General features: G+C 35.4%; 1 protein-coding gene across 1 annotated transcript in view; it reads left to right on the top strand.

Annotated features, from left to right (window-relative positions):
- The first annotated feature begins 2,636 nt into the window (after positions 1-2,636).
- Positions 2,637-19,049, top strand: part of LOC755569 (sphingomyelin synthase-related protein 1) — a 31,244-nt gene continuing 14,831 nt past the window's right edge. Inside the window, exon 1 of the mRNA XM_030987108.1 lies at positions 2,637-2,727. The gene's annotated coding sequence lies outside the window, so the exon portion shown is untranslated. The remainder of the gene's footprint in view (positions 2,728-19,049) is intronic.

Below are 19,049 nucleotides of genomic sequence, written 5' to 3'. Positions count from 1 at the left end.
ATCATTAACACTATCATTATCATTACTATCATTTCTATTATTATTATTATTATCATTATTATTATTATTGTTATAATTATTACTATAATTATCGCTATCATTATCATTATCATGTCGCCCATTGGCTCAAAAATAACAAGCTTCTCTTAAATGCAAACAAAACTCATATAATGATTTTCGCCAAAAGAAATATTGATATTTCCAATTATGAGATATATTTAGATGGCTCTGTAATCACAATAGAATCTAACACAAAATTTCTAGGAATTCAAATTGACGACAAATTGCGTTGGCATGACCATGTAATTACATATGTACATCAATTTCAAGAAATATTGGTGTCATGAACAAACTAAACTTACCTGCCTAAAAATATTTTGTTATCTCTATACTATACACTAATTTATCCTTTTCATATGCATTGCAATATTGTCTCGGCCTCAGCTTCTCAAGAGAAAATGTTGAGATTATATAGGTTGCACAATAGAGCAGTGAGGATAATTTGTAAAATGTTTTTCCTTGTCTCCTCTAAAACTTTATTTATTCAATTAAAACTTTTGAAAGTGTTCGATTTGTATAAATTATGACTGGCCATGTTTATGTTTTCTTGTTGGGGACAGATCTTGCCATTATCCCTGACGCTATTTTTCCATTAACTCTGCAATCCACTTGTTCAAATGCAGATTTTCCAGTACGTCAGTTTCTCACAAAAACATTTACTATATGCAGGAATGCATTGCCTGCTAACTAAAAGCTGCATGCTCTCAAAACGTATTCGAGAGACAATAGAAAGAATGTTATTGTGATATCGCTGGTTTGTATGGGTTTTATTCTGCTTGGGTCAAATTTCATTCTATGCATTAACTTTATTTCTCATATTGCCTTTCTCTCACTCAATTTTCCTTCCTTCCTCTCTCTCTCTCTCTCTCTCTCTCTCTCTCTCTCTCTCGTTTCTCCTGACCCAGCCAGCTGTTTATGTACATGCATTTATTCCCTCCTGTTGTTGTACATGCAACACTATTCAATGCAATTTATAAATCACAATGGGATCGAATTCACAAGATCTTTAATAGATCTTTAATCTGATCCCCACTCAATTATTGATGTCACTTGTGCTTCTAACTCCTGACTATGTTTATCTTTTTATATTTGTCAAATGCGTTCGTACACAATTTTATGTATCTGCTTTTATATAGTGAGTGTATAAATGAATTGAATTGAATTAAATCATTATTATCATTATTAGATTATAAACATTCACTCTGTTTTCGACTGTCAACTGTCAGAAATGTTTGTAGATATGGTTTCACCGATATATATCATTAACCCCCGAGTTATTGCAGATACAGTCAACAAGCAAATCAGATTCAAATTCAGATAATTTTTTATCGTTCGCCAATGATGTGAAGAAAAAGAGTTTAGATATCATCGGGGAATGTGATTTTCAAATGCAAATATGACCTCCCATTCTATCCATATTGACATTCGCTTTACCCCCAAACCCTTTGCACACACATTTAATTCTCCCAAACTCTGGCCTCGATAATGATGCCTGGATGACTGGCCAAGCAACGCAACATGTAAAGATCACTCTTTTTATCACACCCGGCCCACAAAGACGTAACTATGTTGTCATTCAACATTTGTATCCATGCATGGGCAATGTTGGTTTTCGAAAAAGTGAGACAATAAATTACAATAACATATCCATTATACTGCGTAAGTCTACTAAGTACATAATGTTTTAGGGGAATGGTGTATGTATTGGCTACCGACATTCATGACTGCATATGAAAAGCGCCGAAAAGTCAATTAGACATAAATCGATTTGACGGGATGCTCTTCAGAATAATTATCATTGCGGTTGTCTGGGTACGAGTTTTGGAATGGGAGTAGTATACAAATATTATTATGTTTATAAGGCCTCCAAGTGGTACAATAAATCAATGTGTTCAATATCTTAAGCGCAGTACCCGGATGACTGATTGTCTTCGTATTGCTCAGTCGCTTTCAACTAACGATATCAAGCACACAACAGAAGATATTTACCGTGGTAGGTCTATTTTTGTTATTTCGCTAGTCAGCCTGATACAAATAATAATAATACTAATATTATTATATGGCTTTGTTTTCGTCTGATACAAGAATTGATATTGCTCTCGTTATGACAATATTGGACTCATCTCCGACCCGTTCAATATTTTCATAGCTCGAGCATTATATTCTTGTATCACACTCAAAGCCATCCAATATTATATAAATATTCATTTATAATGCCTTAAACCGATCAAATACGAAAGTCGGGAACATAATGGTTTTGTTTTCGTCTGATACAAGAATTGATATTGCTCTCGTTATGACAATATTGGACTCGTCTCCGACCCGTTCAATATTTTCATAGCTCGAGCAATATATTCTTGTATCACACAATGATACAATTCTTGTATCACAAAGCCATCCAATATTATATAAATATTCATTTATAATGCCTTAAACCGATCAAATACGGAAGTCGGGAACATAATGATGTGAATCCTCAATTTACGTACGCGAGTACCATTAGATATATCTTCGCGCCATAGAAGCGATAATGTATATGCGCCCTCAATATCGGCAGTACTAGCAGTGTTTTCATACCGTGCAGTTGTGCCTTTTGGAGCTTCTCCAACGTTTTGCTACCGTGCTGAAGAAATAGGGAAAGGCAACCGAACCTGTTGGTGAAGAAAGGTAAATTATTAGCAAAATAAAATCGGATTAACCACGCCCTCCTTCAAACGTGCGGATAGGCCCATAAATACCTCAAACTTATAATATGCAATCATCTCGTTTTGTTACAACCATACAAATATTCCTCTTATCTTAACATAAATTATTTCAATTTTACACTTACACTGGGGAAATGAGGGTATCGCATTGCATGCTTTAACTGTATTTTAAACAGATAAGGGCTACTCTAGTCTAATTCGTTATTTCAGCTATTGCGATTAGTATGCAGTATTAATATTTAGTATTGAGAATGTTTAGTATGTTTGTTTTGTATCACTTGAAGAATATATGTCAAATTGAATGGTAAAGGTTTGACAACGTTTTAAGTCAAAGGCTTACGTTGCCAAACATCTGCGTGTTTCTCCAATGCATTGTTAATGTAAATGTATTATAATTGCAACTGCCTTTTTAAAGTCTACTACTATCGTTCGTTAATCTCGTGATCGTGGCATGTAACCATGGAGAAATGAATAGGCAATTCAATAAATAAATTAGAGGACTACTGAACACAACCAGACAAGAACCCATTACTATTATTATTTATTACCGGCAGACGTACCTCTAGAAAATGATTAGCCGATTGCTGGGATACTACCAGCAAACTAGTAAATTAGATGAGCATAAGATACTTCTAACAGACTGACTGAGAGGTTTATACTAACTAGCAGACTACTAAGAGAATGAAAGAGGGGGCAACTGAGGAGAAAATAATAGACTACAGGGAGACTAGTAACAGATTAAAAAAGAAGACTATACTACCACTGTCTAGCAGACTATTAACATTGTAAATAAAATAAATGTGACTATACTAACAGTCAACTATATATCAGACTAAATGTAGCGCTTAGAGACTTCGGTGGTAAGCGCTTTATAAGCACCGTTTTTATTATCATTGTTAACATACAAACTACTACAAGGCTAAAAGAGAAGACTAGTAACAGTCTAAATGAGATGACTACAGGCCTACTAACACACCACTATCATACGACATTGTGTAGACAACATACATACTACTGCCAGGGTAAATGAGATTATTACGAGCAGATTACTGACAGACTAAAGGAGAAGAACGTCCCTATATACTTCCAAAGAGTGTTGTGACGGGGATTCGTACCCCGTATCAATTAGACTACAACACCTTTATATGGGAAGACTGACAGAAAACAAGTCGGTGACAACTTGTAGACTTCTGACAGATTATTAGCAGACTAACAGCAGACTGTTATATACAATTTCTTAACTCATGTCTAGAAAAGTTTAACTTTGGTGAGTCATTTCGCAAATGGATCTCTGCCCTATATAAAAATATTTCAAGTTCGGTATTGATTAATGGTTGGATTTCCAAAAGTTTTGATGTTGAAAGAGGCATACGACAAGGATGTCCATTGTCAGCACTGCTGTTTATCTTAGCTGCCGAGCTCATGGCAAACAAAGTGAGAAAAAATAATATAATTGAACCAATAGAAATGGTCGGGTATGACCTTAAACTAAAGTTGTTGCAATATGCCGACGACACATTATTTTTTGTTCCGGATGAAACTTCATTAAATGGAATTTTACATGAACTGAATCAGTTTGGCGAAGTAGCAGGTCCAAGAATAAATAAAGAAAAGACAGCCATGATATGGCTAGGAGACACTGATAGAAGTTGGAATTTAGAGAATCATGATCTGAAATGGTCCCACAAACCTATAAGATACTTAGGTCACTACATATATTTTAATAATAATGAAGCTCTAAAGATGGACTGGGAACAGAAGTTGATAAAATTGAGGAGAATTCTTGATAGCTGGACAAAAAGAAGCTTAACTATTTTTGGAAGAGTCACGGTACTGAAAAGTCTAGCACTTAGCCAAGTTTCTCACTTGATCATGGTTGATTCCATCCCTCCTAACTTTTTGAAGTTGATAGAAGGCATTATATTCAAATTTATTTGGAGTGGGAAAACAGAAAAAATCAAAAGGGTTTCTCTTATGGAAGACTACAGTAAAGGTGGTATAAAAATACTTGACATACAAAGGCAATTGTTCAGCTTCCGACTGAAATGGTTAGGTAGATTTTTCAATGAGAGTAATGGAGTGTGGAAAACTTTTTTTTCTTACTGGTTCAACTTATTGGGAAGCATCAATCTACTGCTGAACTGCTCTTATAATATAACCACACTTAATGATATTCTAGTTCAAAAGAAAATTCCGTCATTTTACGTAGAAATCTTAAAAGCATGGGAAATGATTAGATACTGCACTACAGTGAAAGATGTTTGTATATCTATACATGAACCAGTTAAAGTTTCAGATCAGATTATTCGGCACAACAAACATGTGGTGTATGATAATCAGTCGCTCTTTTATAAAGGCTGGTATGACAGTGGTCTAGTATTTTTAAATGCTAATGCTTATGATAATGCTAATGCTTATTTGACTATGCAAGACTTAAACGAGCGATACCTCCTGTATGGGTCAATAGTTTAAAAGAAGAATTTATGCATGATTATACTAGACAAGAAAATGAAAACAATGTTCCATATCTGTTGGTGGCAAATAAGGTAATACATGTTACTGATATAAGTAGCAATCGTTTCTATAAACTCATTCCTTCGAGAACTGTATTAACTAACACATGTTGCAGTTATTGGGAAAAAAAAACTTAATGTAGATATTGATTGGTCTAAGGTATTCAAGCGTAATCTTGCTTAAATTAGAGAAAGCAAATTACGAGAGTTTAATTTGAAATTACTGTATAACCTATTGCCAGTAAGAAGTAATCTTTTCAAATGGGGAATATCCAATGACGATGTATGCCCAACATGTAATATAAAAGAGGATATGAATCACGCATTTATAGAATGCAAACTAATTGAGCCCTTCATTAAACATCGAAATAGATGAAAAACAAAGAAATATTAAGAGATATATACAAAGTAAGGACACTGACGCTCAATATCCAACACCTACTCAAAATAGATTGTGAAAGTCATTGTGTATTATTCTTTACAATAGCATTTTGGACCATTTATAAATTGATTGTTATACGAAATATAACTGGGATAGACAAGAGAAAAGTTGCTTCTAAACAAAATCTCCATAGAGAAATTATAAAAAGAATGGAAAGTAAATCAAACTTAAAGATGAACAGAAAGCTTTTACCAAAAGAACTGTTGGGTGTTATTTAAGAAGAAAAAAAAGAAAAAAAGAAGAAAAAAAAAAGAAAAAAAAAGAAAGAAAGGGAATCAAAACTATCAGTATAATTTGTATGTTAATTAAGATTCAATTGCTTTGCAAAGCAAAACTTAATTTTAATTCTTTGTTATGACAATAATAATGTTTTTGCGATTATGTAAATTTGATTTGTAGTATTGTATCTTTGAATGTAACCATGTATATATAATCAATAAATCCTCTGATGAGGCAAAGAAAAAAAAAAAACAGCAGACTGTTATGAAACACATGAGCAAAATATCAACAGACAATAAGCATAATAATATTATCAGACATTTAATATGATCACAAACTTCCTGCAGACCATCAGCAAATAATTCCTTGAACACTAGCAAACTACCAGTATACTGTCAGCAGACGGCTGGCAGAATGAGTCTGCTAACAGACTATTAGCAGACATAGCAGGGTAAATTAATTACTACCAGCAGACTAACAGCAAATAATTCCTTAAATACTAGCAAACTACTTGTATACTATCAACATGGAATGTGTTTACGAAATGCAATTTCGCTTCGTCATCTGTCGCACATATAGCAGCAATACAAGACATTAAACATTTATATCATGCTATTGGGTAATCGTTCAGTATCATGCAGCATAGGTTTAACAACAGACGTGAAATTAAAAAACGTTGCCTAATCTGCGTCAAATCACGAAAGGTACAAATCGCCATTACTTTCATCTTCAATTTTGATGTCCCACTTTCCTTTTATCTAAAAAAAATAAAAAAAAAACTCGTTTTAACCTTCTGTAATACAGAATTACAGACACCAAGAACTGGAATTTTTTCTTAACATTACCATGAAATGTATTCATGAAGGCCATATCCGATCGAACCCAATTTTACCACAATATTGTGTTTCCTTTTCTTCACCCCCCCCCCCCTCCTTCCGAAGTACAATTTTTTAATAATTATGTATTTTTGATTTCTTCTTGCACTGGAAACCCGCACCTGGGAAATGTGTGCACATGTGTCAACTTGTGCCACCCCGCCCATTCCTAGAAAAACCACTGTCATACCCATTAGTGAAATGATACGATATGATACATATAAAAGGATGTATGCACGCTGTACGGATATGTGTGAATAAACCTGTAGCAAAAATTGGTATATTTCCAGATATTACGAATCACATTATTCAGCAATGTGTATACAAGATGTATGACGGTCGGTTCAAAGTCAAGTGTCCTGGTTAATGGAATTGAATTAACTTATCATCTACATGTGATACACAATAAACATAAGTATATCTATGTGGATGTACATGTACCTGTATGCTATTTGTTGTGGTGTCGAAATGACACTATACTAGTATATCACTGTATAATGTATTACATATCATTTGTATATCATTATCTATTCTATTCAAGAAAATTCAATGATGTTTTTTTTATTTCGACAATGCTTATCGTCAAAGGCTGAATTCAGCACGTTCCAACAAAATTCTCAATACATCAGAAAAAAGGTACGATCGCACCCCATTCATATAGAAAAGTATGCTTGGATTTATCTCATAAAAGATTTTTTTTTAATTTATAAATATTTGTGTGCAGGGGTCACGGGCACAGAACTGTCAAATAAGTAGAACGCTCATCCCAATTTACAATGCACAGATCGACATGAGGCCGTTGAACGTGCTGGGAAATATACGCTCGAGTATTTTGCTTAGTCCTCGATCTTTTCAGCTCTCACATTTAAAGAATAGCAAGTTTACGGTTAGCACAATACTGCAATGACCCTGAATATCCACAGATCTTCAAAATATGAAGAGGTCCCACTTTTTACATTTTAAAATAATCCCTCCAACAGCGATGGAGGTGCTACAGAAATAGCCTTTGTTTCCGCTTTTCAAAGTCTACTTCCACCTGTATATCATGGAGTGCAATGAATAATGATTACATAACTTTCATGAGCACGTTTCCAGTATATCGTCTCCGCAGCGGCGGATCCAGGGGGGGGGGGGGCCCGGGCCCATGTTAAATCACGTGATTTTTACCTTTTTGGGGGGTTGGGCCCCCCCCCCCTGGCGCTAAAGGGGGGGGGGGGTGCAAATTGAAATTTGTTTGAGCATCAACAAAAAAAAAGTGCTCACTACCCCCCCCCCCCCCCCCCCTCCCCCCCACTGAGCGAATTTTTGGCCGGCGCGTTTTTCAAATTTTCGGGAGCAAAAAAAAAAAAAAAAAAAAAAAAAAAAAAATTGTGCTCTGTATTTTGCCATCTCCAACGTAAAAAGAGACGAAATTGTGCTGGATTACTATTTTTTTTTCCGACAAAGTTCAGAGAAAATGCATATTATTTTGTGTATATTATACTTTTCGAAAAGTTACCCAAGTGACTCCCGGGCACCCTAAGCTGGAAAGAAACGTACTTTTGTGTAAACTTCACTTTTTAAAGGACAAGTCCACTCGAAAAATAACTTACTTTCAATAAAAGCAGAAAAATCAGAAAACCGATCAAAAAAGGTTTGAGCTAAATCGGATAACTAATAAGAAAGTTATGAATTTTTGAAAAAGTATGTAAAACTATGGAACAATGAGAATCACAACACAAATTGACAAGATGGTTATCAGTTTGTGACGTCATGTCCTCACAACTTATCAATTGCTTTATATAGTTTAATCACATTAATTTCCTTTTTTATCCCCAAAACTTGATTTCCCCATGTCTTTGTCCAGGTTATATGACTTGTATTATATTGCATGCATGACATTTCCCAAAAACTTTGAAGAATTGATACTATTTTCTGAATATTGTTTATTCATAATTATTGATTTTTATATAAATAGTTTATCAAAATTCAATTTTTCATGATTTAAGTGGACAAAAATTACTCTTTATTTGTGCATCCACACAAAAACACATGACTAACAATTTAACTTGGATGCTGGTGTGAAGAAATAAGATTCTTCGGGTGAAAATAGGAAATTTATATCATCAATATAAAGAAAATAATTAGTGGATAGTGAGGACCATACGTCACAGACTCATGAGTGAGTTGCCAATTTGTGTAGTGATTTTCAAAGTATTTCATGTCATTAAACATTCATAACTTTCTGATTAGTTATCTGAGTTTGCTCAATTTTTTTTTGATTGGTTTGTCTGATTCTTTTGCTTCTATTGAAAGAAATGTATTTTTGGAGTGGACTTGGGCTTTAATGCAAACATGCCTATTTGTTCTATGCACGCAAGTCAGATAGCGGATGATACAACGTTTCTATATTGTAGCTATTTATAATAATATTTGCTATTAATATTAATGCTATTTGTAGTAAATACATTTGTCGTGGAGGTGTCGTGGTATAGTGGTTCATTCACAACCTAAAGCGACCAGTAGAATAATAGGAGAGTTTTAGAGGACTACTAAAAGGCAACCAGATAGCATGTAGCAGATTACCTCTAGACCTTTAGAAATTTATTTTAGCAGACTACTGGGATAGTTACTAACAGACTCGTAAATTAGATGACTCATAGGATACTACTAACAGACTGAATGAGGGGATTATACTGACTAGCAGACTGCTAAGAGTAAGAGACTAACAGAGAGGACATCGAGCAGCTTACTAAGAGATTAAATGGCGGCATTTGGCCTACACATCAAATGGTTATTATTACGTTTTCTGGATCTGTATGATATTGGAAACAGCTCAACCAACACCTCTGAAAGGTCGTTGATCATGTATTAAGCGGCAGGGAAACTAGACATACATAGTAGGTCTATGGTAAATGTGTAAAGGTGGCGTAGCGAAAGCCCACCCACTTAGAAGTGGTGGGGGCACTGGCATACGAGGGGGGCAATTAGTGTCACACGAAAAATGATATGCTATTTACAGAGCCTTTGGTAGTTGTAGCGGTTAGGGAGAGGGCCCTGTCGTCCAATTTTCTCATCCTTTTCCCATTTTTCTCTTTCATCCTTATCTATTGTATTTTGCCATTCGGGGTGGGGGGGGGGATATGCTCCTCTGTAGCTGCGCCAAACGGATGTTACTTCTATCTGTTCGTTGGAGGTCGTAATCAATCTTACAGTTGTAACTGGACCATATGCTCGAATATTCGTTGTAACGCTTTGGCTGCGGCAAGTCAAAAGACCAGTCCACAAATTTTATTGTAATTGTAATCGGTGAGTCCCCCAAAAGACCCCCAAAGTGCTATAATAGTAATGATTTACTAGATTAACCTGTTGTACGTTATCATGCGAATATGCAAGCTGTGGGGGTATTCTTTGGTTGTTGGTTTGTCACGCAAGCCCAAGGCAGGTATTGATGTTGCATAAATAGTGATGATTATCATATTAAATGTACACATAAATCCTATTTCAGTTTCTATCATGAAAATGTGATTATGTGTTAAAGGTAAAGACCAGTATTGGAAACGCCCCAATTTCAAAAAATGAAATGGAAGCTCTCATTACCAATCATGTGAAAGAATATGTTTTGACTAATACATGATGATAAAAAATTTGCCGGGAAACCGCCTACTAATTCATATATTTGGTAAATTTGTTTCTCTCATGGTCTGTGAGAGATATAGGGTAGTCCCATATACATCTTTCTGTGTATAGTGCTTGTAACTTTACGAAGAATGGGCCAAATTTCTTATCATTTTGATGATTCCAGAACCTTGCAGATGCTAGATGCTAGATGATCAACCTTTTCTGATCGATTCCACAACGTTTCTTTCACAATGCAATCGCATGACCGTAACTGGTCTTTACCTTTAACAGATGTATCGACATATTGTCAGCGCTTACCCCCCCCCCCCCCCGAACATAACACAAAGTATTTTAGGCTGTACATCAGACTTGCTGAGAAAACAAACATTACCTTGACTCCCTAGTATTAAATTTAGAAAACAGATATACCATTCGCGAATAATAAGAAAAGAACGCCGTTTCGTAATATCTTTTTATAAGGTGTAAATCAGCAGAATATTTTTTTGTTACATTATTACAAAGAATGGGCTTCTTTGATTTTATTTTGTAAATAGTAACCTATTATATTACATCTATGATTTTGCTTTGACCAAAAACAGGTGACGTGATCTAGTGGGTACGTTTAATATAAAATGTTCCACTCTCCACCCAGGTGAAGTAAATGATTACCCAGTAGGAAGTACTTTCTTCAATGCTTTAGCGCCTTTATTACGGTGGCTCAGATACGGCCAGTGTAATATACTATGATAATAATAATAATAATAATAATAATAATAATAATAATAATAACAATATTTATAAAGCGCAACATATCCATCTCTAGAGCTGCTCAAGGCGCATACAAATAATTCAAATTAATATTCAACATACTTAAGATTAAAAAATATTAAATGTTAACTTGCATTAGATCATACAAGTTCATGGTGCCAAGGTACATACAATGTGGCACAATGTTATTAAGCGCAGTAGCGTATATTAAAGGCCCACTGCACAACTAGTAGCTACTTGTGCCCTCTATATAACAAACAATGCCTAATCGGTGACCATTGGTCCCCCATGATCCTCTTTTTCTTATGTTAACTGAGAGCTGATTTGATGAGATAACCACCTGTCCAGTGACCTTGCAGAACGGTCTAATCCCTCCTGTAAACTACGGCAGATAAGCTTTAATATATTAGCTGTGCTATATAAATGGCCCTATTACAATCATTGAATAGACGTATATCTTGTCTTGCATAGTCATCTCGTATAAAGAAAACAAGAGACTGAGTGGTATCTAAACGTTTGAATATGTAAAGTGTTAACCCCCCCCCCCCCCCCCTCAGAACAGAAGAAATCATACATTCCCGACATTGAACGTTAAAGGTATAGACCAGTTTTGGAAACGCCCCCCTCCCAAAAATGAAATGGAGGCTCTTATTACCAATAATATGAAAGAATATGTTTGGACTAATACGTGATGATACAATTTTTGCTGGAAAACCGCCTACTAATCGATATATTTGGTAAATTATCATATCGATCCGATCCTGGATAGATATCGCAAATGCATTTCAACGTAATAGTATATTTGTAAAGCGCTTAGAGACATTTGTATTAAGCGCTATATAAAAACTAAATATTATTATTATTATTGAACATTTGGGCAAATATTTCAGCTTTTTTGCGAATTTAGGTTGAAGCATTACCATCTAAGCCTCTGAAGGCAATATTTAAACAATATTGAATGGATATTTTGTACCCAATACCCTTGAACCGCAAATTTACCTTTAACACAAATCATAAGTCATTATTATCTTCACAGTTGTAGGAAGCCAGGGTGCGGAGCTCTCTTTAGAATTTTGATTCTATCATCATGACCATTGTTCGGGTAGCGATTATCGCTTTGTAACGTGTTAGAACCTTGTTTGGTACGAATTTACAACGTAATAAGGCCCTATCTCACTGAGCGGCGAATGTTTGCGAACGTAACGAATTTGGGGTTTCGCCAGGGTTCGTAAAAGGTTGCAAAAGGTTGCAAGACAGTTCACAATTAGTTTTCATTGTCGAAAACAGTTTTTCTTGTCGCAAAGAAATGTTGAACATATTCAAAGATTTTCCGCAAAAAGTTGCAGGCGTTTACAAAATAGTTGTATACGTTTGCAAAACAGTCGTAAGCCTTTGCAATCGTTTGTAAGACGGTGTCGCTCTATATCGCCAGTTATCTTTGTTTCGCCAATGCTAGCGACCACGTTACCATAGGTTTATTTATAAAATCGACCCATTGAGTACCAGGAGTTAGCAGAAGGTCTCGAACGTTCACAAATAGTGGCAAAGGATTGAGGATTTCAGTGAGGTAGGGCCTTAAGGTAGATGATCAGTAATATACCTTGATTCGCTGCCAGCGGCGAATCTGGACCGTGGCGTCAGGAGGGAGGGGGGTGGGGTGGGTTTGCAAAACATTGCAAGCACTGGGAGGTCCATGTATTTCGGCACGAAAATCATTTTCTTAGAAAAACTGTAATGTGAAATGAGTATTCAACGGAGAAACGAAATATTGCACAAATTGAATACGAGTAAATCAATTTAGCGGCTGGGGTTACAGAAAAAAATTAAATGGGTTAGGATGGTTTACGTCACCTACTTACCCCATTTATAACCATTGCTCATAATTTGATGTCAGTTTGACATTTATGATATACAAATGCGAAATTTCCGAGGGACAATTTATCAAATAATGATAATAATAATAATAGGATTTCCGAGAGACAATTTATTAAATAATCATAACAATACTACTGCTACTACTACTAATAATAATAGGTCCAGCATAAGCACCCTATGCCCCCTGGCTACGCCTATGACAATTGCCTCTTTACATAACTGTTAATTTTAATTTTTTTTAATTTTTTTTTATTCGAAAGCACAAGAAAATACGACGTCAGCATAATATCACGACAATGAGTCATGGTATTAAAAAGTACACAGACGCACACACCCACTATCACTCCCACTCCCCCCCTCTCTCTCTCTCTATGCCAAACATACACCCTCACCCGCGCACACACACGCATATATACACAGAGAATATGATTAACTTTGCAAGTGACGATTGTATGATTAATTTTATACTATTTCCCACAAGATATTTTTTGTTAAAAATGTCGTGGTCAGCATCATCAACTTGTGTTGATTTAACAAGAACCATCATGAATCAAAATATGCCGACCAAAAGAAAGCTATTAATCATGTATAATAAGGCAACAATAGCCTGGTCATTGACATCATCATGATTAACTTTCAGAAGCTTCTAACAAATATATCATTTTAATTGGAAATTTTCGATTCTTTCAAACATTTCATTATGAATTTGTGTAAGTATACAAGCACCAGTTCTCTCTCTCTCTCTCTCTCTCTCTCTCTCTCTCTCTCTCTCTCTCGTGTGTGTACTGGCTATACAAATAACCTCATCCTAATAATGACTGTGATTTATGGTTATGATAAATAATGAGAATAGTATGAACAATAATCTAGGTTTTACTGAAGAGCTCTATGCCGGAGGTGCCCAAAACTTTCATGAAATTCAATTCTTCTCACGAGGTCCCAAATTCGCACTCCTGGGTTGAGAGAGATGAATTTAAAAAAAAAATAGAACATTAATCATGCAGCTGGGATTTGAACCATCGACTGTTTTTCTTAGAGTCTGGTACCCTATCCCCCAGATCAGGTTACCTGCAAGTTCAATATTCTTTTATATTCTAAATATTCCAAAAACTATATTTCCACTGATATGTTTAACTGCTGCAGACAGAGCTTGTAGTTATGGTCTTTCAATTTACAATTTCATTCTTGAACTTTGATCAATTTTTATTGTGCATCTCCATGTGCTTGCCATATTTTACGACTGAACGCCCACCCAATAAATTATGTTGCCAATTTGGTAATTTAATTTAATAGATTTTGTACAGTCGAAATATTGGTATATTTCATTCGGAACATGTACGCGCATTTAAGATCTTTGAATGAAAGGTTTTCCATTTTGATATATAAAAGCGATACACTTATATTTCAAATACTTCATTCATAATACTAACAATAACAACTTTCTTAATTGTGGGAATAAATGCATTAATAATAACCACAATAGCTACATTAACAACAATGATAATAATGATAATGATAATATAGATTATCACACAAATAATGCTAAAGATGACGATACGACTGAATATAGTGATGAATACTAAAAATAATAAATATTACAATTTAGAGCAATGCTGGTTGATAGATTAAAAGAATGTCTTTCTCCTACTCTCTAAAAATGCCCATCAGTCATACATCACTTAAACTTGCATCATCTAACCTAATGTGATTAGCAAAGAAAATCTAAATTTAGACATGACTAAACAACACACTTTTCCTTATTACCATATCGTTATATTTCCTGATAAGGTAATCTGTTATAAGACAAACCAAGGGGTTGCGAAAATAACAAATATTCTTTGACCAACGTCAGCGAATAAATTGGCCGTATTGGAGATAACCGCTCATTGATGAGCCTCTTGATCTTTATGACTTGTTTGATCACCCTGTCAAGAAGGTTAGTAATACTGAATGCCATACATTTTCTCACAGATGTTCGTCCTCACCCCTTTGCTTTTAAATTTGACGATATATTGAACTTGCAGGGCATCTTGAACCCATAAAATAGTAAACCAGAATGAACTTACAGCTAGGTGTGGATTGATATACCTGATAAACACATTAAACCATCAATTGAGTAGGCCTACACATTAGCAAAAAGACACAGCAGTTATGATACTCAATTTAGATCGGGTGAATTGACAGTATAGCAGAGTGTTAGTAACAGAAGTAATAACATACAATGGTCTTAGTAGTAATGATAGTGGTATTATTAATAGCCGTATTTAGTAGTAGTCAGAGGCGGATCCGGTCGGCGGCAAAGGGGGGGGGGGGGCAATTCGCGGACAAGGGGGACTGAGGGGGTGTGCCGCCCCCCCCCCCCCCTGAGAAGCTGGAGACAAAAATCGAATTTCCAAACTCAGTTAATACGATTTGGTGTATACTTTTTGCCAGAGTATCATTTAAAATCTGTGACTTTTTCCAGCATAAAATTATGATAAGCCTTGGATTTCTAGGAGAAAATAACTGTAAACAAAAGTTTGCAAATAACAATTTATACTTCATTAAGAGGAATGGGGTATTTCTCAGCGGCGGTTTTAGGATTTCTCAAAGGGGCGGGGGGGGGGGGTCGAAGGCAACGTGTGCGCGTAAACGCTAGCCCTACTGGATCGGGTCAAGAGGTAGAGCACAGATACAGAGCATTATATTTATATATTAATTATTTATTGGGGCTTATTTTGCTTTCTTAATGGATCCGAGTCCCTGTCGGAGGTTCCGGAGCAGAACCCCACGACGATCTTGAGTTTTAGCAGTTCAGTACCTTTAAGATGACCGTGTTGAGCTATGGAACCGACACTCTCTCCTAAGGACAATTTTATACAACAGCTTTACTAATGGGGTCCACGGGGCCGCCTTAGGGCCCTGGTGGGTTGCAGGGTCAGTGCCCCCAGCCAGGGATCCAGGAGTCGGAGCCCCTGGAAGCTCTCGAGTTTGGCAATTCAGAACATTCTAGATAGCCGTCGTGGGCGATAAAAACTCTAATCCATCCCTTTAAATTTAAAATGTATTGCCCCTAGTGTGTGCTAAAAAAGGGCCTTATATTAGGCATTCCATTTTATTCAGTAGTAGAACGTACCGGATACAACATTCAATGGGATGATGCCCACATGATCTAGTTTGAAACGCACTTCTTGACTTCTGGTCAAGGATGGTAGAAGAATCCGTCTGCAAAAAAAGGATTATCCTTCACTGAATAGGGATAGGATAGTTCCCTTATATCGCTCCAGTGATTTCGAAGCAGTAGACAGCAAGAAATTGTGTAAATAATAAAAGGTCCACGGGAGTCTTTGTTAGAAGCTTTAACTATATAAAACTCATCATCTCTCCAATTGTATACAACAAAAGGTTGTATTGGGAACCGCTTCCGTCTTCAGTTTACGGATAGGGTGCAGTGGGAGAGCCTTTGCCGGGAGTCTTGGGGGCGGATCCCCAGGAAGTTCTTGAATTTTTTGAAATTTAGGAAATTCAAAATATGGGCAAGATTACGACAAGCAGCTGGATGCCCACATTTCCTGAAACATCAAAGGGTACAGAAGAATTACTTATCAATTGCAATCAGCACTCCGAATTCTTTGAACTTTAAGCACTACTAAAATGTCCTATCACTTTTGTCAAGTTAATATTGATAATATACCGAGATACTGGCCTAAATTAGAGGGAAAAGATATTTACAAAAACCACATTTCTTATTATATTTCACGCCCTAGATATCTGAATGAAATTGATATTAACCTGTAGGTATTTTTTGTTATCCATCTTTTGACACCAGATCCATGGTGATTAGAGGTTTTACTTACACACCAGACACGTCCTCAATAGCATGCAGGTAAAATACGTGTGGGCAAAAATGTCGTTTTTTGTGGGAATCAAATCAATAACCTATTTATGTTTATATTTTCTCAGTTGTTTAGTTAGTTTAGTTTGTAAGAATTTAAATGTATGCATTATTCTTATCTGACTTTTTTGTTCATTTAAGACATACTCATAAGGGACCTTAATTCCACAAGCCTTGCTTTCAACCAAGGTCACATCATCTTTCTATTGTAACGCCATATTCTGTCAACTTGTTATATTCATGTCATATTTGTAATGTGTGTTATGAAAGAAAGAAAACCCTTGAACCGCAATCTTACCAAAACTGGTCTATACCTTTCACGTCTACTCATAGTCTTGTGTAAAACATTCCCTGTTTTCTTTCAGTACGTTCGATATTGTTCCATTTGTATATGTGAAAAGGCAAAATTTCAGGTGATAAAGTTTCACTTTCATTTTTGTATTTTTGTGAAAGCCACGTGCTCCCAAATTCTAATGAGTTCACTTTTGGATTTTCTTCCCCGGAAGGAATGAAATAGAGCTCATGGGATTTTTTAAACAATATTTTTCTGTTAAATATAATAATTGAGGAAATTCCACCTAGATTTTAAATTTATGCAGTACACATGATCAGTCTATCGGCAACACAGCGGGAGAAATGGTGGTAGGCTATAGCCTCCATGTTACCATATACATCATTTGGACAAATGTGTAGAAAAAAAGGAAGACCACCCCCCCCCCCCCCATAAAAAAAAATATATTAAAAGAAACACGCAATAATAAATGCCATTGAGAAAATCAACACTCTAAAAGAACTCAAATAACGCAACCTCTATAAATAAACCACCGTAATGGCGTATGTCATTGTCCTGGATAGATCATGTCTATTTAAATCATGAATAGTTTCAGATGCAAATAGAAACTACAACATTAGTTGATATGTTTACGAATTTTCTGTCATTTCAGAGCTCTAATGAGTCCACTTGTCATGCAAATTAGGAAATGGCTTGTACGATTGATAGGTACTTTCAGCTTTCGAAAATACTTGTTAAAGGCTCATTCCAGAGGGGATAGTGTCATGGATATATAGGTGACGACACTGGTATATTAAATTTCTTTTAAATTATCTATCTATGATTCTAGAATTATTCGTATGACTCACACGATATTTCCTTATTGTCTGATTAGAAATATATGCTTTTCTAAAGACATGAATTTATTAAAGACATTTGTATTAAGTGCTATATAAAAATTAAATATTATTATTTTTATTATTATTATTATTAAGGCCAAATACGACATTTAGAAAAATGGCAACAGGAGGATCCGTTTTCAGCACCCCAAAAATAGGGGAAAATAGCACTTAGAATCAAATTTGTCAGAAAATTTTGAATAAACTTTACAGTCGGAGCTATGTACTAAACGTGTATAACCAGCTCCACATCTTTGCTACCATCAAAATAGCTCTGATTAATGCAGAAGTAAATTTTGAAACTGAATAAAAACCCGAAAGAGGATGATAAAGTTATTCAGTTTAAGGTTTGAATGGTCAAACACAAAACGGCTACTTTATTTAAATCTTAATTTCATACAACCAGGGGAGTATTTCACAAAGATCCTAAGTAGAACTTAACACTAAGTTGGACTTCAAAAGTATGGACAGCCATTGGAGCCTTAAAATGAAATACATTCAAAAGCAAAAATTGGAGTATTTTAGACTTTTCATCAATTCCACATCAAGAACATGAAATCTCCCATGATAATAGAAAATATGAATGATTTGAATCAACATTTTATGCCTTCTAAAAAAAAAATTACAAAATATTTTCAAGGATGCTAATGGCTTCCCATAAATTTTAAGTCCCACTTAGTGTTAAGTTCTACTTAGGATCTTTGTGAAACACCCCCCTGGAATGGATATTGTAAAAGTTAAAAGTGAAGAGTTTGGTCTATGCATGAATGTCAAGAAAACTAGGTCTATGATTTTTATTAGAACAGAGAATAAGCCGAGAATCTGTTTGAAACTAGATGGACATAATCATTGAGCAGGTCAGTAATTATATTTACTTAGGAAAAAATATCACAGATGATGCCAGATTCGAAGCAGAAATAAAAAGAAGAATGGAAATAGCTCGGAATA

The sequence above is a fragment of the Strongylocentrotus purpuratus genome, unplaced genomic scaffold (genome assembly GCF_000002235.5).
Source record: "Strongylocentrotus purpuratus isolate Spur 01 unplaced genomic scaffold, Spur_5.0 spur5_scaffold_16, whole genome shotgun sequence".
NCBI lineage: Eukaryota > Metazoa > Echinodermata > Echinoidea > Camarodonta > Strongylocentrotidae > Strongylocentrotus > Strongylocentrotus purpuratus.
Note: the sequence above shows the minus strand (reverse complement) of the source record. Positions and strands in the feature narration are given on the sequence as shown.